This window comes from Molossus molossus, unplaced genomic scaffold (genome assembly GCF_014108415.1).
Source record: "Molossus molossus isolate mMolMol1 unplaced genomic scaffold, mMolMol1.p scaffold_m16_p_20, whole genome shotgun sequence".
In the NCBI taxonomy this organism is placed as follows: Eukaryota; Metazoa; Chordata; class Mammalia; order Chiroptera; family Molossidae; genus Molossus; species Molossus molossus.
This window is the reverse complement of record NW_023425356.1, coordinates 15705194-15726003: the sequence shown is the minus strand read 5'-3', so window position 1 is coordinate 15726003 and position 20810 is coordinate 15705194. Positions and strand designations below refer to the sequence as shown.

At 47.5% G+C, this 20810-nt stretch overlaps 1 pseudogene; it reads right to left on the bottom strand.

Moving 5' to 3' along the window:
- Positions 1–15116: 15116 nt before the first annotated feature.
- Positions 15117–16740, bottom strand: LOC118637657 (annotated as a pseudogene).
- Positions 16741–20810: the final 4070 nt, after the last annotated feature.

Here is a 20810-nt window from a genome sequence, read left to right as displayed (position 1 = left end):
GCCCATCAGCTGAGAGCGCTCATGTTTAGATTCATCTGTGTCTTGGTCCATTGCCTCTGTGCCAGGCTGTTGATGGCCACCAGTGCTCACCTAACTGGGAACAGCCCAGCTGGCTTAGGTGGGTTTGCAACAGAGGGAGTAAGTAAGGTTTTCCCCACTTATAAGCTCCTGCTTATAATCATCAGAAAAAGTCACATGTAACTACCAACTTTTTTTTTTTTTTACAAAATTTCATGGCCATAAGTGCAATTTAATGTAGTAGAAACTGCTTACAAATCACAACAGAGGGTTGGTGAATAAGGAGGGAGGGATGGTTAATCACAGGAGGCTTCCTGGAAAGGATACGTCTGGAGATGCCTTTTGTAAGAGGCGAGGCAAAAAAGAAAGGGGAAGATGCATTGTGGGAAGAAATGGAAGGTCTTAATACACTGAGAAACATCAAACTGTTTATAGGGAACAGCTTCAAGTTGGCTGGAAGAGAGTTTGTGAAAGCATAAAATTAAATTTTAGTAAGACTGTTTCTGAACATAATGGAGTAACTGATACCCAACTAATCCACCAGGTGTAAACAGCTAGAAAACTACACAAAATATATGAAATAATTATTTTCAGATATTGAACATCAGGCATTTCAGGACTATGATTCCTGAGAGAAAAGAATCAAGTGAGGTGAGCCCGACCATAACCCTGGCATTTTACTTCAGTAATTTTTCTGGACTGGGTGCAGGAAGGAGGAATCCAGCCCTCTCTTGGCTGTAGTAGATGGTTTTTGGATCCTTCGTCCAAGGCGTCCCCACCCTCTTTCTAGAAAGCCCTCTCCTTACCAACAACCTGAAAAGCTGGTTTGTTTTCATATGACCCCCATGCCAACTTCCTACATACAGTTGATTGGTCCAGGCATGGACACCTGATCTCAGCAGGACCAATCATGTTTTGTCCCTGAAATCATTCAAATTAGGACTTGATAGTGCAAAAGTGGTTAGGTACAGAAGAGTCTCTACAACGGTAAAAGGTGTTAGGTACAAAATCTGCTAGTTGTTACCAACCATGTTAGACAACAGCACAGAGAAAAATTAAAGACAGGTATGGAAAAGTCATCCCGGGCAGTGCCAGTGCGTTCCCAGGCCCAACTCATCCCTTCCTTTCCCATGATTTGGTTATTCGGCGCTTTGTTCCATAACCCAGAAAATTCCCCTGTTGCCTAAGTGAGCTTGAGTCACTTGCAGCAGAATCCTGACTAACACCCAGCAGACTTTCCCCCACACATTTCCCCTGATACACCCCTGGGCCTCTGCACCCTCCCAGGTACTTCCATAGGATGACACCAAGCCAGAACCAGCTGACAGCCAAGGACCATAAGCCCCAGGGTCGGTCCCAGTGGATGTTGGTGTGTCACTGAACACCAGTGTACCAAATCCAGTGTTCATGGCAACAGCTGAAACGAGCCGGCAGAAGTCTAATCTTCAGTGCACGGGGCCTCCGCTGCCAGATTGTTAAGACCCCCGGGGCAAGGCTTAATGTGCGTAACTTTTTGCAATGCACAATTTCCTTTTTACTCACTTAGATTAAATGAAATTCATTTCGGAATTCTCAAAGTTATTGCTTGTTGACTTCTTCCCACTTTAGTCCATGTTCTAGATACATCCTCTCGCAAGCTGAGAGCCACTCCCGGTCCCTACTCCTTGGATGCCTCAGGTCCTGGAGAGGTTCTATCCCTTCACAGTCTGTTAGGATTAGGAGAATAAATGAACTCCTTAACTGCTGGGAAATTACAAAAACAAAAAATAATATCTGCTGTTCTGCAAAAAGGCAAACAGTGTTAGAACTTCCCACTCTCTCCCCCACCTACACACACACACACACACACACACACACACACACACACACCAGGCTGAGAGCAAGAAGCCCACTTCCACCACCCCGTCTGCAGACAGAAATGCTGGGATTCGTAAACTGTCACTCCGAGGAGGACGGCAGCTGTGTTATTCTATGATTTATAGAGCAGATTTGCATTTCCTTGCCTTTGAAGCTTGCCTATAATATGCCACATAAATATTTGAAAGACAGGATGGTGGAAACAGACCTAAGCAGCTTAATCGAACACTTGGCAGGTAGAAGACTAGGTCTGGTGTTCATTTCAAACGGCCCCATCGCCCCAGGGCCTCTTGGTGTGTGTATAAAATTGAAATTCAATGTTTAAACCCAATTCTGCAGACAAAATTCCACTTGAAGGAAAAGCCAAAAGAATGCCCATCAGAAGACAGGCTTTGTTTCATGTCTGGTCTCTTGGGCCCAAAGCCAACTGGCTTCCTAAACTCTGCTCCAGGAAGCAGAGAGCGGGGTGTAGCACCCCACTGCTAATGGGGTGACCTGAGCTCTGCCCTGCCCCCGGCAGCCCTGAGGGGATCGGAGAGGCAGCTTCAGCAGGGAGTGGGAACACTCATCTCCCTGTGACAACTGGAGCCTTAGCTTTCCTGGGAAACCTGAGGCCCTGCGGTCAGGGCAGGGGAACCCCAGATTTTCCATGTGGTGCAGAGAGTACTGTCTGGAGGTATTGTAGGTTCATATTAGGTGGCCATAGTCACAACACTTTTTAGCCCATATAAGCTTTAAGTCCTGCAGTAAAAACAACCACCTAACTTTGTTTAACTTAGTTGTTTGAGCAGGAAATAGGCACTTTTATGTCCCCAGTACTGTTATTAATGAGTAGAAAAGGGAAAATCGTGCCCTACTCGGATTCGGTAGGTATGCGCTGAGTTCCCTGTGTGTGTTAGGAGGGAGTGCCGAAGGTGGTCTTTACCCTCGACAAACCTAAGTGCCACTCATGGCCTTGGCCCCTTATCAGGTGCCGGACAGGTTGTGGGGGTAGGGGGACACTAACGGACGGGGTGCTCCGATCTTAAAGGGCCTCGTAAACTCTGAAGGGGAGAGGGCAGAAGATCCAGGAAACAGAGAGCAGGACTGAGAGTCAGGAGACAGGGCTGGGCCTGCCCTGCCGTGAGTCCTGTGACCATGGCCCGAGTCCAGGCACTTCGCCTCTCTGGAACCTGTGTGCTCAGCTGCAAGAGGAGCCAGTCACCTTAATGACCCGCGGACTCCCCTTCATGCAAAGACTCTGAAGCAAGCTGGACTAGGACCACAGTTCAGTGACGTCTGGAAGGTGGAGTGACCTCTTCTCCCATCTCCATCTGGATTTCCGGAGGGCCAGGGAAAGAACCTTGCCATGTCCATACTAGGGGTTGCCTGCAGAACTGGGGACAGGGAAAGGAGGAGGAGGGGCTGGTGATAAAAGTCAGACACGGAACACCTAAGAGATGGTTCGGCTCCAAGGAGAAAGGAGCAGGCAGACTGAGCAGCAGGGTTTCAAGGCGGGAGGTGGAAGTGCTCTGGTCTGGTGTGGTTGTATCTACTGGGGGCGAGCAGACAGCTGGGGCGCTCACCAACCTCCCAGGCCCCAGAGACCAGGCGACCCTGCTCTAGGGTCCTGTGGTATTGTCACACTGGGGGCAGGGAGCCGCTCTCCTTCTAACCCTAAGCAGACTGCCAAGAGCCAAAGGCCCAGGAAGGCCAAGCAACTTGCAGGCATGGGTGAGACATTGCAGGGACTTCCAGATAAGCAGAGGGTATGAGAAACACTGGGCAGTTTGGTGTCCTGGGCAGTGAGCCAGGGACAGGGTCAGATGCTACTGTGGCTTCAGTGGGATACTCCACGAGCCTACACAAGTTTCCCAAAATCTTTCAGGGAAACCAAGACGTAACATGGGTCTGGTGACTGCATTCTGGGAAGTGACTCCTGCAAGAGGGACAGAAAGAGACCTTTCCCAGAGGAAGCCAGTGAGCACGCCTGATGTCACAGCTGACGAAGGAGGGGGGGGCCTCGGTGCCCTGATGGCCAGGCTGGGATGGGCATGACTGGCTGGACCTGGCAGCACCAGGTGAACATCCTAGGAGAGGCTCTTGCTGTGGGCAAAGGAAGAAGGAAGGGGAACGCCCAGTCCCTGAAAAGGAATGGGATTTGGGGACCCAGTGCATCAGGCGATCCTTTTTCTTTCCCAGAAGTGGCCTAACAGTAAGGCGGGGGAGGTTACGTCCAGACACCAGCCCGGTCTCAGCTCCCTGCAGAGCTATTCACGGCAGCAGCACTGCCCTGCGTCCCTGTGAAGCAGGAGCCTTGGTCCCTCCTGCCACAGTGGGGGAGCTGTGAGCCACGCAAAACCCTGGGGACTCAGAAAGTCACACACAGGAAGTAGTTCCATTGGTTACCTTGCACCTGTCTTTTTATACCCCCAGTAGATGTGACTGAGGACATCTCTGCTACACAAATCAGGCAGTCCCCAAACAGGCCTTTGGCCCCAGGGGTTCTTTATCAGAGCTGTGTTGGCTTTTCCTCTCTTCACTGAGCTGAACCCATGGCCAAGCCCATTGTCCTGTGGCCTCTGCAGCTGAGCCTCTGACCTAGGCAGAGCTGCAAGTCTGAGCAGGAGAGGCTCTGGGAAGCTGGAGTTGTTGCCTGTGATCTGTTCCCAGCCTGGGGCAGGAGCCGGGCTGGGTGCCAGCAGCAACTCTGAATCAGTCATTAAGCACAGACTTTGCCCCAGCCAGGCAATCATCTCATTCCTGCCTCAGGGCCTTGGTACTTGCTGGTTCTATCTGGAATACCCTTCCTCCTGATCGTTTCCTGACTTGTGCTCCCTCCTCCATCAGATGCACCTTCTTAGAGAAGCTGTCCCTGACCACCCAGGGCAGTGCAGCCCCTGTTCACTCTCTGCTGCACTAACCTGTTTATTCCTTTTGACACTTACCACAAACTATACTGACCTTGTTTATCTATTCACATGCTCATTCTCTCTACCCCTACTTGAGAGTTAGCTCCATTAGGGGAGGGGTCTTGCTCACCGCTCTCCACAGCATCCAGCACAATGCCTGGTGCGTGGTGCTTGCTTCTCCAGCTTGACCTTATGTCCACGTTCCCCCTTCCTAACAGAACCCCAAACTGTCGGCCACCTGTCCTACTCAGGACGGTGAGTTCCACTGAGCGTTCGTGGTTGCCTTGTGTTAGTAACTGGTCTTCAAAAGGACGCATGGCATCATTCTGGCCGAACCAGGAGCACAGCCCACGGTCAGGGGAGAGGGCTCTAAAAGGTTTTCCTCTCACAAAAAGGGAAGCCGACTCTGCCTTTTGATCCCTGTGTGATGCCTAGGCCCGCTGAAGAGCCTGGCTCCCAGGACTCTCCTGAAGAACCAGACTCCTTGCTGTGGGGTGCGATCAGTTTCTCCGTGTTCAGCCATTGTGAATTGCATCTCTTGTTACCTGCAGCCGAAGGCATTGGGACTACAGAGACTGTGGCATATCCTACCCCGTAGTCCTAGTGATGGCCGCTGGCCTGTACTGGAGCACAGGCTTTCATCCCCTAGGTATGGTGTCAGGTAGGCGGGAATTGATGAACTAGTTCCTTCCTTACTTCACCCACATCCTACCAACCTCACTGAACCTCTCCGGAGCAGACACTGTGCAAGAGACTGCCAAGGCGAGGCCCCGCCCTGCAGGAAGGCTTGTAAACAGAGACTGGCAATCAGTGCACCTGTGACAACAGAGGGTCCACGAGGAGCCGCAGCAGAGGTGAGAGCAGGAGCAGGGAGTTGGGAGGGCGACTGAGCAGGATTCACAAAACAGGTTATATCTGCCCTGGCTGGGATGGCTCGGTGGTTAGGGCATCCACTGTGGACCGAAGTGGCTCGGGTGCAAATCCGGTGCAGTGCATGTAACCGGGCTGCAGGTTGATCCGCAGCCCTGGTCAGAGTTATCCAGGAGGTAACCAATCAATGTGTGTCTCTCACATCCACGTTTCTCTCTCTCTCTCCCTCCCTTCCACTCTCTCTAAAAATCAATGGAAAAATATCTTTGGGTGAGGATTAACAACACATAAAAGAGATTATATGTGAACTGAGCCTTGAACAAAAAGCAAGAGTCACCCAGATGGATGAGCTGGCCATGAGTCTGTCAGGCAGAGGGAACAACAATATCCCATGTTCCAGAGAACTGAAAAAGTAAGCCGAGCCACTTTTTAAGCACCCACAACGAGCCAGGCACTATGCTCCATGATATATCATACATTTGGCTTCTCTACTCTTTAGGGTATATGTACGAGGTAAATACTGCTATCCCATTTTACAATATGGAAACCCCAGGGTCATACAGCCAGAAGGAGGCACAACCAGGCTTTGTACTCAAACCTCTGGGCTCCAGAACCCATATTCTTTCTACCATCCCCACACTCCTCCTACAGAAGTGGGCCCTGTTGGGGCAGCACACACTGACCCAGTGACCTGCAGTAAGAGAAGGCAGGAAAGTGAGTAGACATTCTCTCCTGTGTGGGTTCCTTTCTTCCCCAGAGGTGGGGTGTGTAGTTAATGGAGACAGTGGGCAGAAAAGAGAATGTAGGTGACCTAAAAATACCAATCTCTCTCCTACTGTGTTGATTTTTTAAGTTGAATGACTATACTCTGGGTTGCCATCTCATCATTTCCTTTCAAACCACCCGTACAGAGAAATATTATCCTAAAACTTACCAGCCCACACATTTTTGTTAATCAGCCTGCTACTAATATTATACAGGCGGCATAATAAACAAAACCCTTCGGTAGTTATGACTGGCTAGCCTCTCTGAGATGGTAACTGGCCTGGGGCTCACGGGGACTCCACTTTGAGAAGACTGCCTTAATGTGGACCAGGAAGATGAAATAAACATTCGGTCTCCAGGGACTACGGGGCACTGCAAGTTGGCACCCCAGATCCTGCAGACACCCTTGGTTTGCAAGCTCTCTTTTTCATGAAACAAGGGGTATGGCAGGCACCCATCATAATAAAATAACGGCATCAGCTAATTTCCTGAGGCTTCCGTCTCAGCGGGGAAGGATGGAATATTGCAAGCCAGCAGAAGCCAACCAAGTGGTGATACAGTGGTTCTGTTTTACATTACATTAAATGTTACTATTTCTGAAGGGAATATCTGTGGAGCGCTGGTGTAACCCATAGCAACCAGCTAATAAATTGTAACTTACACAGCCTCAGCTTATTGGAAGGGTGGAGAAATGCAGGGGAAAAAAGATCAAAAATAAAAATAAGGCAAATGCTGGCAAAATGCTACATACAGTCCCCCCCAACTATCTCCCCTACACACACATGCACACACACACACATACACACACACACACAAATACAGGCTGGATCAGCATGCTCTAGCAAAATTACTTAAGGTGAAATGGGACAATTAGCAGCCAAGGGTTTAGAATTCTTGACCTTCATGTTTATACATATATGATGCCTTTCTGAAAGCTCAGGAGGTGTACTTAAATGTTTCCGACTCTGGGCACTGCCCTCGACAAGTGTGACCTCTGTCTCATTTTAGAGCCTCCACTGAGGGTGACAGTCCTCAGCATCAAGCTTGCACATGGAACCAAGTGCTTAGCTCACATTTTTCTCTTTCTGTCTGCAAATAACTCATGCCTAATTGCCCTCGTACTTCAAATTCACAGTAGGCTGGTGAGCCTGGCTAGGCTGAGCCTACTCTCTGGCCTCCACTCCCAGAGAGTCCTCCCATCCATTAACTCTTGTTCCCTGAGCCATTCAGTCTTTTATATCCTCAATCAGTCTCCCTGAAACATGGACAATGGATCCATATTTACAAGGAATTATTCATGAGGCACTTTGTGGCCTTCAGACAGTATGTTCACCTGTTAGGGCTGATTAACTGTGTACACGCCCTATCTGTTCATGTGAATGGTGCTGAACTTAATGAAATTGCTCCCTGTTCTGAAATGCCAATCACTCAGCCGCCTGGGAGGAAGTGACCAGTGCTCACACCACCTGAATGGGTGTCACTGGGCATCTCTTTTTCTGTCCCTCCATCTCTGCTGTGTATATAGAAGAGGGAAGCCAGGCAGTGCACTGAGGCTCAGGCTAGTGGGGCTCTCCTCGTCTCTGCCCTAGGAGACCAGCCCAGGGTAAGAGACGAGTGTGGGACTGGCACTGGGCACTCAGGATCAAGAACCGTCTTAGGCACTTATTAGGTGGGTGTCATTTAGCAAAATCATTTTGCTTCTGGGGACTTAATTTCCTCGTCTGCAAGTGCAGACACTGTCTCGGTTAGCATGCTTTTGTCTGTGGTAACCAAAATCCCAGCTTTGAGAGGAGGGATATGTTTTCTCACAGAACAATGGGTAGGACAGGCTGTGGGCTCAGCTTCCACTTCCTGTGGCTCTCCCTGGGTGGGTTCCTCCCCTCCCAAGTTCTCCACACTGGAGCATGCCTCTCCTGCAGGGCATGTTACGCTGTAGTTCGTGTGTTTGCCTCCTCACCAAGACCCAACCTTGTCACTCCTCTGAAAACCCCACCTCTAGCTCAGTGCCTGGCATGTGTGCGGTCAGGATGAATGGATGGGTGAATGAACGAGTGAATGATTCTGAGCAGTTTCATTTCTTATGAAAGGAAACGGAAGTTTGGGGGAAATAAAAAATGTAATATGTGTGAAAATGCTCTGTAAACTGTGAGACGCTGCAAAAGCATTAGGGAATGTTATGATTATTAAGTATTACACTCATGAAGCTTCCTACTACGGGAACAGCTTCTTGGATGCTAGTGTGAGCCCTGAGGCACACCATACAGCCTGGGGTTTCTGATCGGACAATAGAAGAAAGATGGTTTTTCCAAGAAAAGTAGATGACTTTTGTCCCCTTAAAAAAAAAAAAGACTCGCCCTGGCCGGTTTTCTGAATGAAATGGTTAGAGCATCGGAAGAGTCACAGGTCAAAGGCATGTACCTCGGTTACGGTTCGTTCCCCACCTTACCACCACCAGCACCCCCCCTTCTCACCCTGGTCAAGGTCGTGTGGGAGGCAACCAATCGATGTGTCCCTCTCACATCGATCGATGATTCTCTCTTTCTCCTTCCCACTCTATGTGAAGATAAATGAAAAAATATTGTTGCATGAGGATTAGAAAAAGACAGAAAGAAAGACTTGACACAGGGAGAATACGGTGTGATGACACAGAAACATACAGACCCGGAGGAAAGGCTCCGGGTGAAGATGCAGACAGAGAATGAAGTGATGCCCACAGACCGAGGAACACCTGGAACCACCCGAAGCTGGAGGAGGCTGTGGAGGGGGCAAGGCCCTGCCCACACCTTGATGTTGGATGTCTGTGCTCTGGCAGCCTCAGGAAACACACGCGGTCTGTGGGATATAACCAGGGGCCACCTTTATTTCCTTCCCCCGCGCCTTTCCACACCCACAGCCAGGCCGTTCGCCCCAGATAAAATCCCAGGTGGATCCCACAGCTGGTTCTGGTCAAAACTTCAGTCCTCCTCCCATTTAAAGCTTCTTCCTTCCGGATTGTAGGGCTAACCCAGCTCAGGAAAGGTGGAGCGCAGGGGGTGTTTCGGGCAGTGCAACTGTTCTGTATGAAACCGCAGCGGTGCTGCGCGACATCGTCTGCAAGCCCATAGAATGTAAGTACGAAGAGTGAATCTTAATGAACTGTGGACCTAAACTAATGTAATAATTAAAATGTATAATATATAACAACAAAGACTAACACTCACAGTGTAATTAATTATAAGGTCAAAATGTTTTGACAGTAAAGAGATCTGAAGGACATTCCCTTAGCCTAATAAACCTACCATCACAAACGGTGAGGGCTGCGGACCCGGGGCCTCCTGAATGTGCTGCGGGGAGCGCACAGCGTCACCTGTGCCGTCTTCTTGCCTCAGACACTCAGCCCGACGATAATCACGAGGAGACCATCAGCAAAACCCAGATCACAGGATGTTCAACAGGGCCGCCGGCTGAACTAACACTACCGGTGTCATTAGACAAAGAAGTCAAAGCAGAGGACGCTTCTAGATGAATGGAGACTAAGGATACATAACAACCAAATTGCAGTGAAGGAACTTAATTGGATCCTGGATTATAAAAATGCTGTAAAATACATTTTTAGATAGTTGGACTACATATTGGATAATACTGTTGCATTAATGTTAAATTTCTTCAGTGTGATAATGACATTTTAGGAGAGTGCTTTATTCTTAATAGTTATATAGCAAAGGTCATTAGGGCTAAAACTTATTTGAGCAAAAAAAGGGTTTAGCAAAAAAAAAAAAAAAAAATACACTCATGTAAACACACACCACTCAGAAACACATACACAGAGAGGAAAAATCTGGCCAATTACTATCTAGGTAGGGAATCTGAAGGAGGGGCGGTAAATATTCAGAGCACTATTCATTCAAGGTTTCTGTGGCTTTGAATTTTTTCACTATGAAATATTAGGGGGAAAGACAGCAGAGAGCATGAAAATCCTATGTACTCACTTGGACACTGTTCCAGTTAGACCTTTACACTTAGTCCATTTTGATTTCTTCGATTTATTACTGTACATTTGTCTTTGGACATCTTTCACCTAGGCTAAATGAGAAAAATCAGGGTAACCCTTCTGGAATACACATTATTCTTTCAAAAATAGTAACTGGGCTCCCACTATGCATTCCTACTGGGTCGGTCTCTCTCTCTCTCTCTCTCTCTCTCTCTCTCTCTCTCTCTTCTTTTTCTTCTTTTCCTCTCTTCCCACCAGTGATCTCAAGCACCCCAATCACTTAAATGACCTTTGTCCCTACCCTCCAGCCCTGCATGTCCTAGATAAGACTTTCTTTGAACAGAAGCTAGAAAAAAAAGCACCAATCACAGCCCCCAACACCCACCTCCCACTGGGGCAAAAAGAGGACAGAGAGACTAAAATTTAGCTTTAGTTTATCAAGCCCACAATAGGTCTCTGGACAGGGTCTCATGGAGGAGGGGCTCTGAACTGTGAAAGGCTTGGTCTGGCCCTGGCCCCTGAAATGCAGATCAGGCTGAGCCCAGGATGCTAGACCATCTGGCAGACTTTCTAGAAAGGACAGGTCCCTGCTGCGTCTTGTCCCTGAAGCTGGAGAGGCCAGCCTGCCCCACTGGCGATTGGCAGATGGCCCTTTGCCCTCTGGAGTCTCCAGTCCTGCCTGCGCTCACTCACAGGCCCACACAGCTCCATGGGGTTTGGCCATCTTAGGACTCCATTCCCCAGCTTTCCTCTGCTGCACTGCTCGCTCCCAACAGGGCCCGACGTCCCTCGGGCAGCACCAGTGACGGGTGATGACACAACAGCCCTGCGGGACACCCACACTGGATGTTACCCACATTTTATGACAGTCAAGCCTGACTTATTCATTAGGCATAGTGAGCAAAGAGCCTTAGGCCCACAGTACTTTTAGGGGCCCACAAAAGTGTTTTAATTTCTTTTAATGTCAGAAGAAAAAAGGTGAACCTTTAGGGTCAAAGACTAGATTCTTCTTTATACCAATACAGTCATAAAATGTAATTGGTAATATTTTTTATAGAGGAAGCCCTGCACCCCACCCCCACCCTCAAGGAAAACTTAGGCCCTGGAAGGTCAGGACCCAGCCCTGAGGTCTGGTTGGCCCTGCTCCCTACCTGTTCCCAAACCCAGGGTTCCCAGGAAGAAGCCCCAGATACCTCAGGACCTCGTCCATGTTCCCTTCTCTGCTGTGATTCCGTCTCAGCTTTTCTCCCCACTGCACTCTGAGGCTCACATGACTGTGCCCCAAGATGAGACAAAGAAGGACAATGTGATGCGGTCTTCACAAAGCTAAATTTACACCAAGGAAAGGACAGGGTTTTTTTTTTTTTTTAACTGAAATGATATACTTATTTTTTTCCTTTTGGGAGAGGTTACTAAAATGTCCTTTTGTCTATAACATTATGGTAATGGCAGGTGATATTTAACGAAATAATGAATAACCGCTATTTCACAAAATGGAGAAGTTGGTCCTGTCCCTCCCCCCAGTTTCGTGGTCACCGTACTGCTCTAGGACATCCCACACTCTGACAAGCACCGGCTTAGACCATCTGCGTTTGTCTTCAAGACACTCTCATGGCTCGTCCCTTCCGGAAGCCTTCTCTGGCCCAGGCTTAGGCCCCGAGGCCCCTGCACTGCTAACAGGAGCCCCAGACCCCCGTCTCTCCTCCGTCTCCCCCACCTGCCATCTTTGGGGAGCCTGGACTAAGCCTCACTTCTTTGTGCCTCCTCCACCTGGCACGGTGCCTGCCACCTGGTAACTGGTCAATCAATCTTTGTTGACTGGATGAAGAAATATACTGATTCCCAGAAAAATTAAGTTAATGGATAGAGTTTCTCCAGTTTTTAGTCTTTTTCTCTCTACATTTTTATTAAATCTTTGGCACCTGTTATTGCTTGTCCACTGGCCAGTGCTAGCAGATGACGGAAAGAATTAGCAAATAGCAAATGAATATTAATGGACCCAGACATCGTGCTAAGTTTGACAGCTTGCTTTTTCTTGGACAGGTGTCCGGGCTTATGGTTGTGGTTTTATATTGTGTGTCAGTGTCTGTAAATTTGATTAAATTTAACATTTCTAAGCAACTTAAGCACACAGTAGCTAAATATGTAATTTTGTGTTAAATCGTGGGCTGTATTTTGATCTTACATTTATCAATTTTTTGTGGTGCTCTGCAGAGGGTAGCATGAGTGGTAGGAACTCCGCTGTATAAAAACATGAGAGACTAGAGCATGGAGGACCACTGTGCTGGTGCAAAGTTGGGCTCTGGGGGAAGATTTTAAATGGTGATAGGAACGTGAAAGAAGGTGGGGTACAGGAAGAAGGGTTGACAAGATTGGTACAAGGCCAGGGCAAACGACCTGTCCCTGTTCCTCCCTTCCATTGCCAGGGTCTGAGTTCATTCTCTCCGGTTTGTTCTTGCTGAGGATTTAGGTGAATCTGTATTTATGTCTATAGATATTGAGGGCATGACAAATAACTACAGCAATTAGTTATTATTGGGTAAAAAAAAAATGCCTCTGGTCTGATGGTGTTAATAATTGCCTACTGAAAAAACCTCCAGGCCACATTTCCAACCTAGGAAAACCCCAATTTCTTGGCCTGGTATTCAAGGACTCTCAAATCCTGACCCAGTGTAATTTCCAACATTATCTCCCTTTCTCTACACACACTCGATAAGCCAGCTGGACTGAGCTTACCGCACAGCCTTCCCCCCAGCCCGTTCTCTGGCCTCTACCTTTGCTAGTGCAGTTTCCTATGTTCTAGACCTGGGCAGCCCTTCGCTCTGCCTCTGTCTCTAAAAAGTCCACCTACTTTCCAAGAACCAGCTTACATTCCACTTCCTTAATGGAGACCACCCCAATTTCCCCAAACCAGAGTATCACTATCTGTTTGACCTTCTATGTCTCTTTCAAGGCACTTAACAGATTGTCTTTTTAGAATAGCAATTTCTACATTTTATTATCCCCAGTCCACAATTAAGACCACAGATTTGTTAGAAGACATTCAGGGTAAGGAGTTTTATTCATCTGTGTCTAATACCATGCCTGGCACATTGTTCTCATTTTATTGGAATTGAAATTGTGTCCTCAATAAGGCCAAGCTGAATTCTGCCACTATTTTGCTGATATTCTGTGTATCAGAATTCTTCCAGTTTGCAAATCACAGGTGCACCAACACAGAGGACACCATCAACGAGGGAAATGTGTCCCAATATCTCACATACCAAGGTGTCTAGAGGTTGGGAAGCTCCAGGGTTGAGTTCAGTGGTTCAATGATGCCATTAAAAACCTGCCTTCTTTGCATCGAGCCGGTGTGGCTCAGTGGTTGAGCGTCAACCCATGCACCAAGGGGTTACTGGTTCGATTTCCGGTCAGGACACATGCCCAGGTTGTGGGCCCAATCCCCAGTGGGGGCATGCAGGAGGCGGCCAGTCAATGTTCTCTCTCATCGATGTTTCTATCTCTCTCTCCTCCCTTTCTCTCTCTAAAATCAATAAAGAAAAAAAATTAAAAAAAGAAAAAAAGACCTGCCTTCTTCAGCATGTGGGCCACCCTGAGATCCGGTCACAGTGTGGCTGCAGATCCAAGTCGTTCACACACACACACACACACACACACACACCACACAACACACACACACACAACGCACAACACTGGGGAGCAAAGAAACAAAATCCTTCCTTCTGTGATTTTTTATCACAAGGGAAAATCCTTTCTATCGTCAGCCAGCAGATCTCCTCTCACATATACATATTTATTTAATCAGGAATGTGCAAGTATATTTTTATTCAAAAATATAAACTAAATTTTCTGCAGGCATGGGCAATGGCAGCAGTAAACCATTGTATTGTCAACTGAAACCAGTAACTGATGGTTATAGTGCTTTTCTTGAACATCAGCCAGCCTTTTCTTCAGCCATTTCCTTCAGCTGACTTCTCTGAAGTTACAGATGAGGGCACTGCCTTGAGCATCCTCTCATGGTTCTCATTAATGATGGCAACGCACTATTCTAGCATTAGAACCTGCCCCTGCCCATTCCACCTCCCATTCCTCTCATCCCACCCATTCCAGGGTCTTTCTCTTCTTTAGGACTTTCAGTGACTCTGACTTCTGCAGAAATTTTGAGTGCTTTTAAAATAATTTCTATACCGCCCTGGCCAGTTTGGCTCAGCGATTAGAGCATCAGCCTGCAGTCCAGAGAGACCCGGGTTCGGATCCCGCTAAGGGCACGTACCTCAGTTGCAGTTTGTCCCCGGCCCTGGTTGGTTGTGCGGGTGGCAGCCACTCGATGTGTCCCTTCACATATCAATGTTTCTCTCTCTCTCTCTCTCTTCCTCTCTCTCCCTCTTCCTCTCTCTCCCTCCCATTCTATCTGAACAAAAAATAGAAAAATGTCCTCGCGCCCTGGCCGGTTTGGCTCAGCGGTTAGAGCGTCGGCCTGCGGTCCTGAGAGACCGGGGTTCAGTTCCCGCTAAGGGCGCGTACCTCGGCTGCAGTTTGTCCCCGGCCCTGGTGGGTTGTGCGGGTGGCAGCCACTCGATGTGTCCCTTTCACATCAATGTTTCTCTCTCTCTCTCTCTGTTCCTCTCTCTCCCTCCCACTCTACCTGAACAAAAAATGGAAAAATGTCCTCAGGTGAGGATAAAAAAAAAAGAAAAATGTCCTCGGGTGAGGATAAAAAAATTAAAAATAATAATAATAATAATAATTTCTATATCAATTTCTTGATCCCCATTAGCTGGAGTTAATGAGTCCAAGGCTGGAATGCACTGAAATAAGGCTCAACCCCTCCCAGAACAATGCCTTCCTCAACAGCAGCTTGGGTAGCATTGAGGGCACCTGTTACTCTGTCTTTCTTTTCATTCACTTCAACATCACTTATTCCACCAACCTTCAGCACAGCTACTCCATCTGAGAGTTTGCCAGACGTTCATTTAGTTTTTCCTTTTCAAATTCACTAGCTGTGATATCTAACTGCTCAAGGATTTCTTGAATACGTTTTTCAATTTAAGCCTTGTCACCTCTTCCTTTCAAGAACGTGGCATCATCTTTGGTTACAATGACTTCTCCAACTTTTCCTAAATCATGAGGCTGAACATCTTTAAGATTTAGAATCAATCCTTCTTCTCCAAACACTGCACCACCAGTAGCAATAGCCATGTCTTTAAGCTGATTCTTTCTAATGTCACCAAAACCTGGAGCTATGATGGCTACAAACTGAAGACCAACTTTTAGCCTATTCAAAACAAGTGTACTCAGATCTTCTCCATCAACATCTTCAGCAATTATGACCAAGGGCTTACGGTGAGCATGGCCAATTTTGAGAGCAGGTTTAATAGACTGAACACTAGAAATTTTCTTTTCACTCAATAGAACATAGGCATCTTGGAATTCCCATTTCTGACCTTTTGTTGTATTAATAAAGTATGGAGAAATACAACCTCAATCAAACTTTATGCCTTCATTAATTTCTAATTCATCATTCAGTGTTTTTCTATCCTTTACTGTGATGACACCCTTTCTTCCAAACTTTTTCACTGAGTCGGAAATTATGTTGCCAATTTCTTTGTCTCCATTTGCAGAAATTGTAGCAACCTGAGCTGTTTCTTTAGGGGTTATCACCAGTTTAGACTGTTTTCTTAAATTCAGAAATTATAGCATCAGCAGCTAACATCACACCTCTCCTGACTTCCACTAGATAGGCAATTTGCTAATCTTCTCAAAGCCTTCCTTGGCAGCAGAGCGTGCCAGTGCGGTAGCAGTGGTGGTGCCATCCCCAGCCTCTTCCTGTGTATGTATTATTGGCAACATCTTGAATAAGTTTAGTGCTAATAATTTTTTTTCTTTTTTGATTTGAGAGAGAGAGGAAGGGAGAGGAAGAGAGAATAGAAACATTGATGAGAGAGAACATCGACTGGCCTCCTCCCTCATGCCCCCCACTGGGGATTCAGCCCACAACCTGGGCATGTGCCCTGACCAGGAATCGAACCAGTGACTCCCAGTGCATGGGTCGACACTCAGCCACTGAGCCACACTGGCCGGGCGAGTGCTAGTAATTTTATACTTACCTTTTAAATCAATGGACTTTGCAACGGTCACACCATTGTTTGTTACTTTGGGACTCCCACAGCTTTGTTCAATAATCACCATTCTTCCCTTTGGCCCCACAGTAATGGCTACAGCATTGGCTGAGGGGTCCACACCTTGAAGCATTAAGACTCGGGCATCTGCACCAAATTTGACATCTTTGGCATAAGCCCGCGTGAGACGAGGAGCCAGTGCCCTGGACACTGGCCTAATCTGGCGAAGGACTTAGTGTAGTGGAAGCATTTCTGTGGGGCAGAAGCAGGGCATGTGAGCAGTAAGGCAGGCCATCGGCGGTGAGTGAGGGTCCTCTCACATATTATTAATCAGAGTGGGGACACACGTCCATGCCTAAAACACTTGCTGGCAACGGGAACAGAATTATCTTTTTTTTCCCCTATCCACAGACTTTCCCCAGATTTCACCATTCTCCTACTTTGCTCCACAGTAAGACTGTTTCCGGTGCAGGATCCAATCCACGATCACTGTGCACTTCAGTTGTCAGGTCCCCTTAGCCTTCCTTCATGGGGTCAGCCTCAGCCTTCTCTGTCCTCTCAACCTTGACACTTTGAAGAGATGGGACCAGTTATCATGCGGAGTGTCCCTCGATCTGCGTTTGCCTGACACTCACGAGATTCAGGGTAAGCACAGGTGGCAGAAGTGAGGCCGTGTTCTCACTGGTCCTCTCAGGTGGCAGGCAGTTGTGACCTGTTCCTGCTGGTGATGCTAACTTTGATCACCAAGTCCTGGACATGTCCTCCAAATTTCTCTACTGTAAAGTTACTATTTCCCCCTTTGTAAGAAATAACTAACCTGTGGGGAGATCATTTGAAATTATGTGAAAGTCCTGGAAACAGAATTATCTTGATTAGCTCAGACCAATCAAGATTCACAGCCTTAGTCGGGGAAAAGGCTCAGACTCCCCTGGGCATGTGGCCCCCACATATCTGAACAAAACTGAGCTCTGTGTCGAGGAGGAAGTAACAGTCATGCCACCCAAAGTCGGTCTATATCACAGGCTATGTAAAGCCTGGGCCTACCAGAGCAGGAGTCCTGAACCCTTGGGTAGTAATGGGTGGGATGGGAGCCCTCGCCTCCTGCAGGGAGACTATAACCTACCATTCATTTCTATCTCCTTCCTCCGTCACCTCCTCCCCTATCAAGTTCAGCCAATGACCCTGCTGAGAAAACAAAGCAAAGAAGCTCCATATTCTTCTACCTACACCCACATCAGTTCCCACACCCCTGCCTTTCCTCCCACATTATGTGATCCACCTTGCTCCCAGCTCGGGCCAGTGCCTCCACTTGCACCTTAGGTCCCATTCCCACTCATGTACTCAAGGACGTCACCCAGCAAATCTCCTTTCTGTCTTCCAGATTACTTGGTCTTCCTGTCTACCAGATCCTTCCCACCCACAGACAGATGCTCCCAACCTTAAAATACCCTCCCTTGACTGCTCATCTTTCTACCACTACTGATCTATTTCTCTATTTTCGTTTATATCAGAATTCCTCAAAGGGTTATCTATACCCAGGGTTCCAGTTCCTCTCTCCTTAACTCCTTCTAAGCAGGCTTCCACGCTTATTACTCCATCAAAACTGCTCCTTTCAAAGTAATCAAAGACGTTCATTGGCTAAATCCAGCGATCAATTCGCAGTCCTCATCTTACTGGATCAGTTATAAATACAATTTGGCATCACTGAGTCCTGCTCTCTCCCAGAAACACATTCTGTATCTTGGTTTCCAGAATACCACGCACGCCTGGTTTTCTCTGATTGCACTGCCTGATCCTTCTCTGTCACATCTGCAGTTCTTCCTTTCTAAATGTTATGGTGTCCCAGGGCTCAGTCCTCGAACTTTTCTTATCCTACCGATGCTCACTTCCCTGGTGCTTTTATCGGTCTTGTGGCATTAACTATCAACCATGCTGATGGCTCTCAAGACATGTTTCAGCCTGGACATCTCCCCTGGATTCTAGACTCAGACATCCAACTGCCTACCTGACACCCTGATTTGAATGTCCATAGCATCTCACATTTAAAATGATTTGTTATCTATTGCTAGCTAACAAACCCTAAAGCTTAGTGGCAATTGGGCTGATCTCAGCCAGATGATTCACTGGCTGGTCTTGCCTGGGGTCATTCATGCAACTGAAGTCTCTGGAGTCTTTACAGGGACTGGATGTTTTACGATGCCCATACTTATGTGTCTGTCTGGCCATTAGCTGGAGCAACTGACCAGGCCACTTTGGTTGTCCTCCACATGACTCCCCAGCAGGTTGGTCTGGGTTTCTTACAGGGCAGAGGCAGCATTCTAAGAAGGTAAACTGTAATGCATGACTCATTGGGCGTTTAAGTAATCATCTCTCGCAGTGTCAAACAAAATTCATAGCATCTCCTACCCCACACCAATCTGCTCCACCTATAGTCTTTCCCATCTCAGTAAATGGCTCTTCCTTAAAAACATGCCAGGTTTCGGGTTCAATCCCCAGTTGGGGGTGTGCAGAAGGCAGCCAATCGATGTTTCCCTCATCACCAAAGTTTCTCTCTCTCTTTCTCTCTCTCACCCTCTCCTTACCTCTCTCTGAAATCAATAAAAACATGTATTATTTTTTAAACTGTCTAAAGTTTTTACAATGGCCAACAAGTGCCTACATGATTGCACTCCCTGTGCCTCCTGCACACATGCCATTACCTCTCTGACCTAATTTCCAACTATTCTCCCTCCCTGCTTAGCTGCAGCACGCAGGCCTTCTAGACATGTCTCAGTCGTACCTGGTGCACTCCTGGCCCATGGCCTCTGCACGTGCCGTTCCTGCTGCCCAACGTGTTCTTCCCTCAGACATCTGCCTGCAGGGCTCCTTCACCTCCTCTATCACAGGGAGTTTCTGGTTGCTCTATTTAAAGTTGCAATTCCTCCTCCTCCAGCATGCTTTTATCCCCTTCTGGTTTTAGTTTTCTCATAGTGCAGTAGGCAGTGAGACAGACACGAGCAGAGCAAAAACGATGGGCCAGGACCAGAAGGTCACCAGGGCAGAAAGCTCCTCGGTGCCTGGCGATGAACAAAACTGGGAAAAGAAGGACCTCACACCCAGGGTAACCTTTCCTCCCCTAGCATTCACTGGTCGTGTGGTTTAGACCCCCGGACCTTTCATATTGCTGGTCAGTTCGGACCCTCCCCTGACCTTTTCTCCCTGGTATGTCACTAGTCATGTGGTAGAACCCCTTGCAGGAGGAACAAGGGACTGAAGAGTGGCCTCATTAGACTCCCGTGTGGGTTCTTGCACAATGACTCCCTTAAGCAGCAATCCCTAGAGATAACATCTAGGCCTCAGTTGTGTTTCAGCTCCAGGCTCAGAAAAGCAGCAAAACCAGGCAAGCAATGCCATGGCTGACCTCAGGACCCACTGCATTGACTAATGACTCCTGCCCTGGTGCTGACCAATAGGTGAGACCATGACCCTAGAAGGACACACCTAGAAAGCTGATGAACATTCTGTTAACATCCTCCTCTGGGACCTCCCTTAAACGCCCCACCCTTAAAAGCCCCTAGGATGGAGGACCCAGCTTAGCTCTCTCTATGGAGCACCAACTACTTTTCTCCACCCCTTTCCCCTGGGAATGTTTTTCTTCCCTCTCTCTTTCCCCGAAGCTCCAAGGGCCCTTCTTTAGCCTCTGAAACTTGTTACCTGAGTCCATTTCTTCTATAGGTCACTTCTACCTCTGTGACTTTCTAAATAAACTTTCTCTTATAATTGGAGTCTTGGCTCTGAATTCTTTCTTAGCCAGAATTCAAGTACTGAGGTTGCTAAACCCAGGTCCGGTCTGACCCCACTGGTCTAACACCTGGTGCTGTTTTGCCACTGCCAACAATAGCACTTTTCCTCATGACATGCTATACATTTTACTTATATATGTGTTTATTATCTATGTCCCCTCCCAGAAGGTTAACTCCTTGAGAGCAAGATTTCCTCTGTATCTCTTTTGTCTACCAAGTACCTGAAATAGGGCCTGGCATTTAGCAGCTATTTAATCATATTTGTTAAATGACTGGATTCATTGAGCATCTACTCTGTACTAAGTATTTCACCCAGGGTATTGTCCCTGTATTCCCCATGCTAACCCTAAAAAAAAGAAGCACCACAATATCTCCTCATATTAAACAGGTGCTAATATCTTCATTTTACAGATGAGGAAACTGAGGCTGATTGGTTAAATACAGTATCAGAGGTCACAGAGTCAGGGAAAGACAAAGTATGGGATTCAAGTTCTTAACTAGCAAACTACACTGTCATTTGCGTTCTCTGTGTTCACTC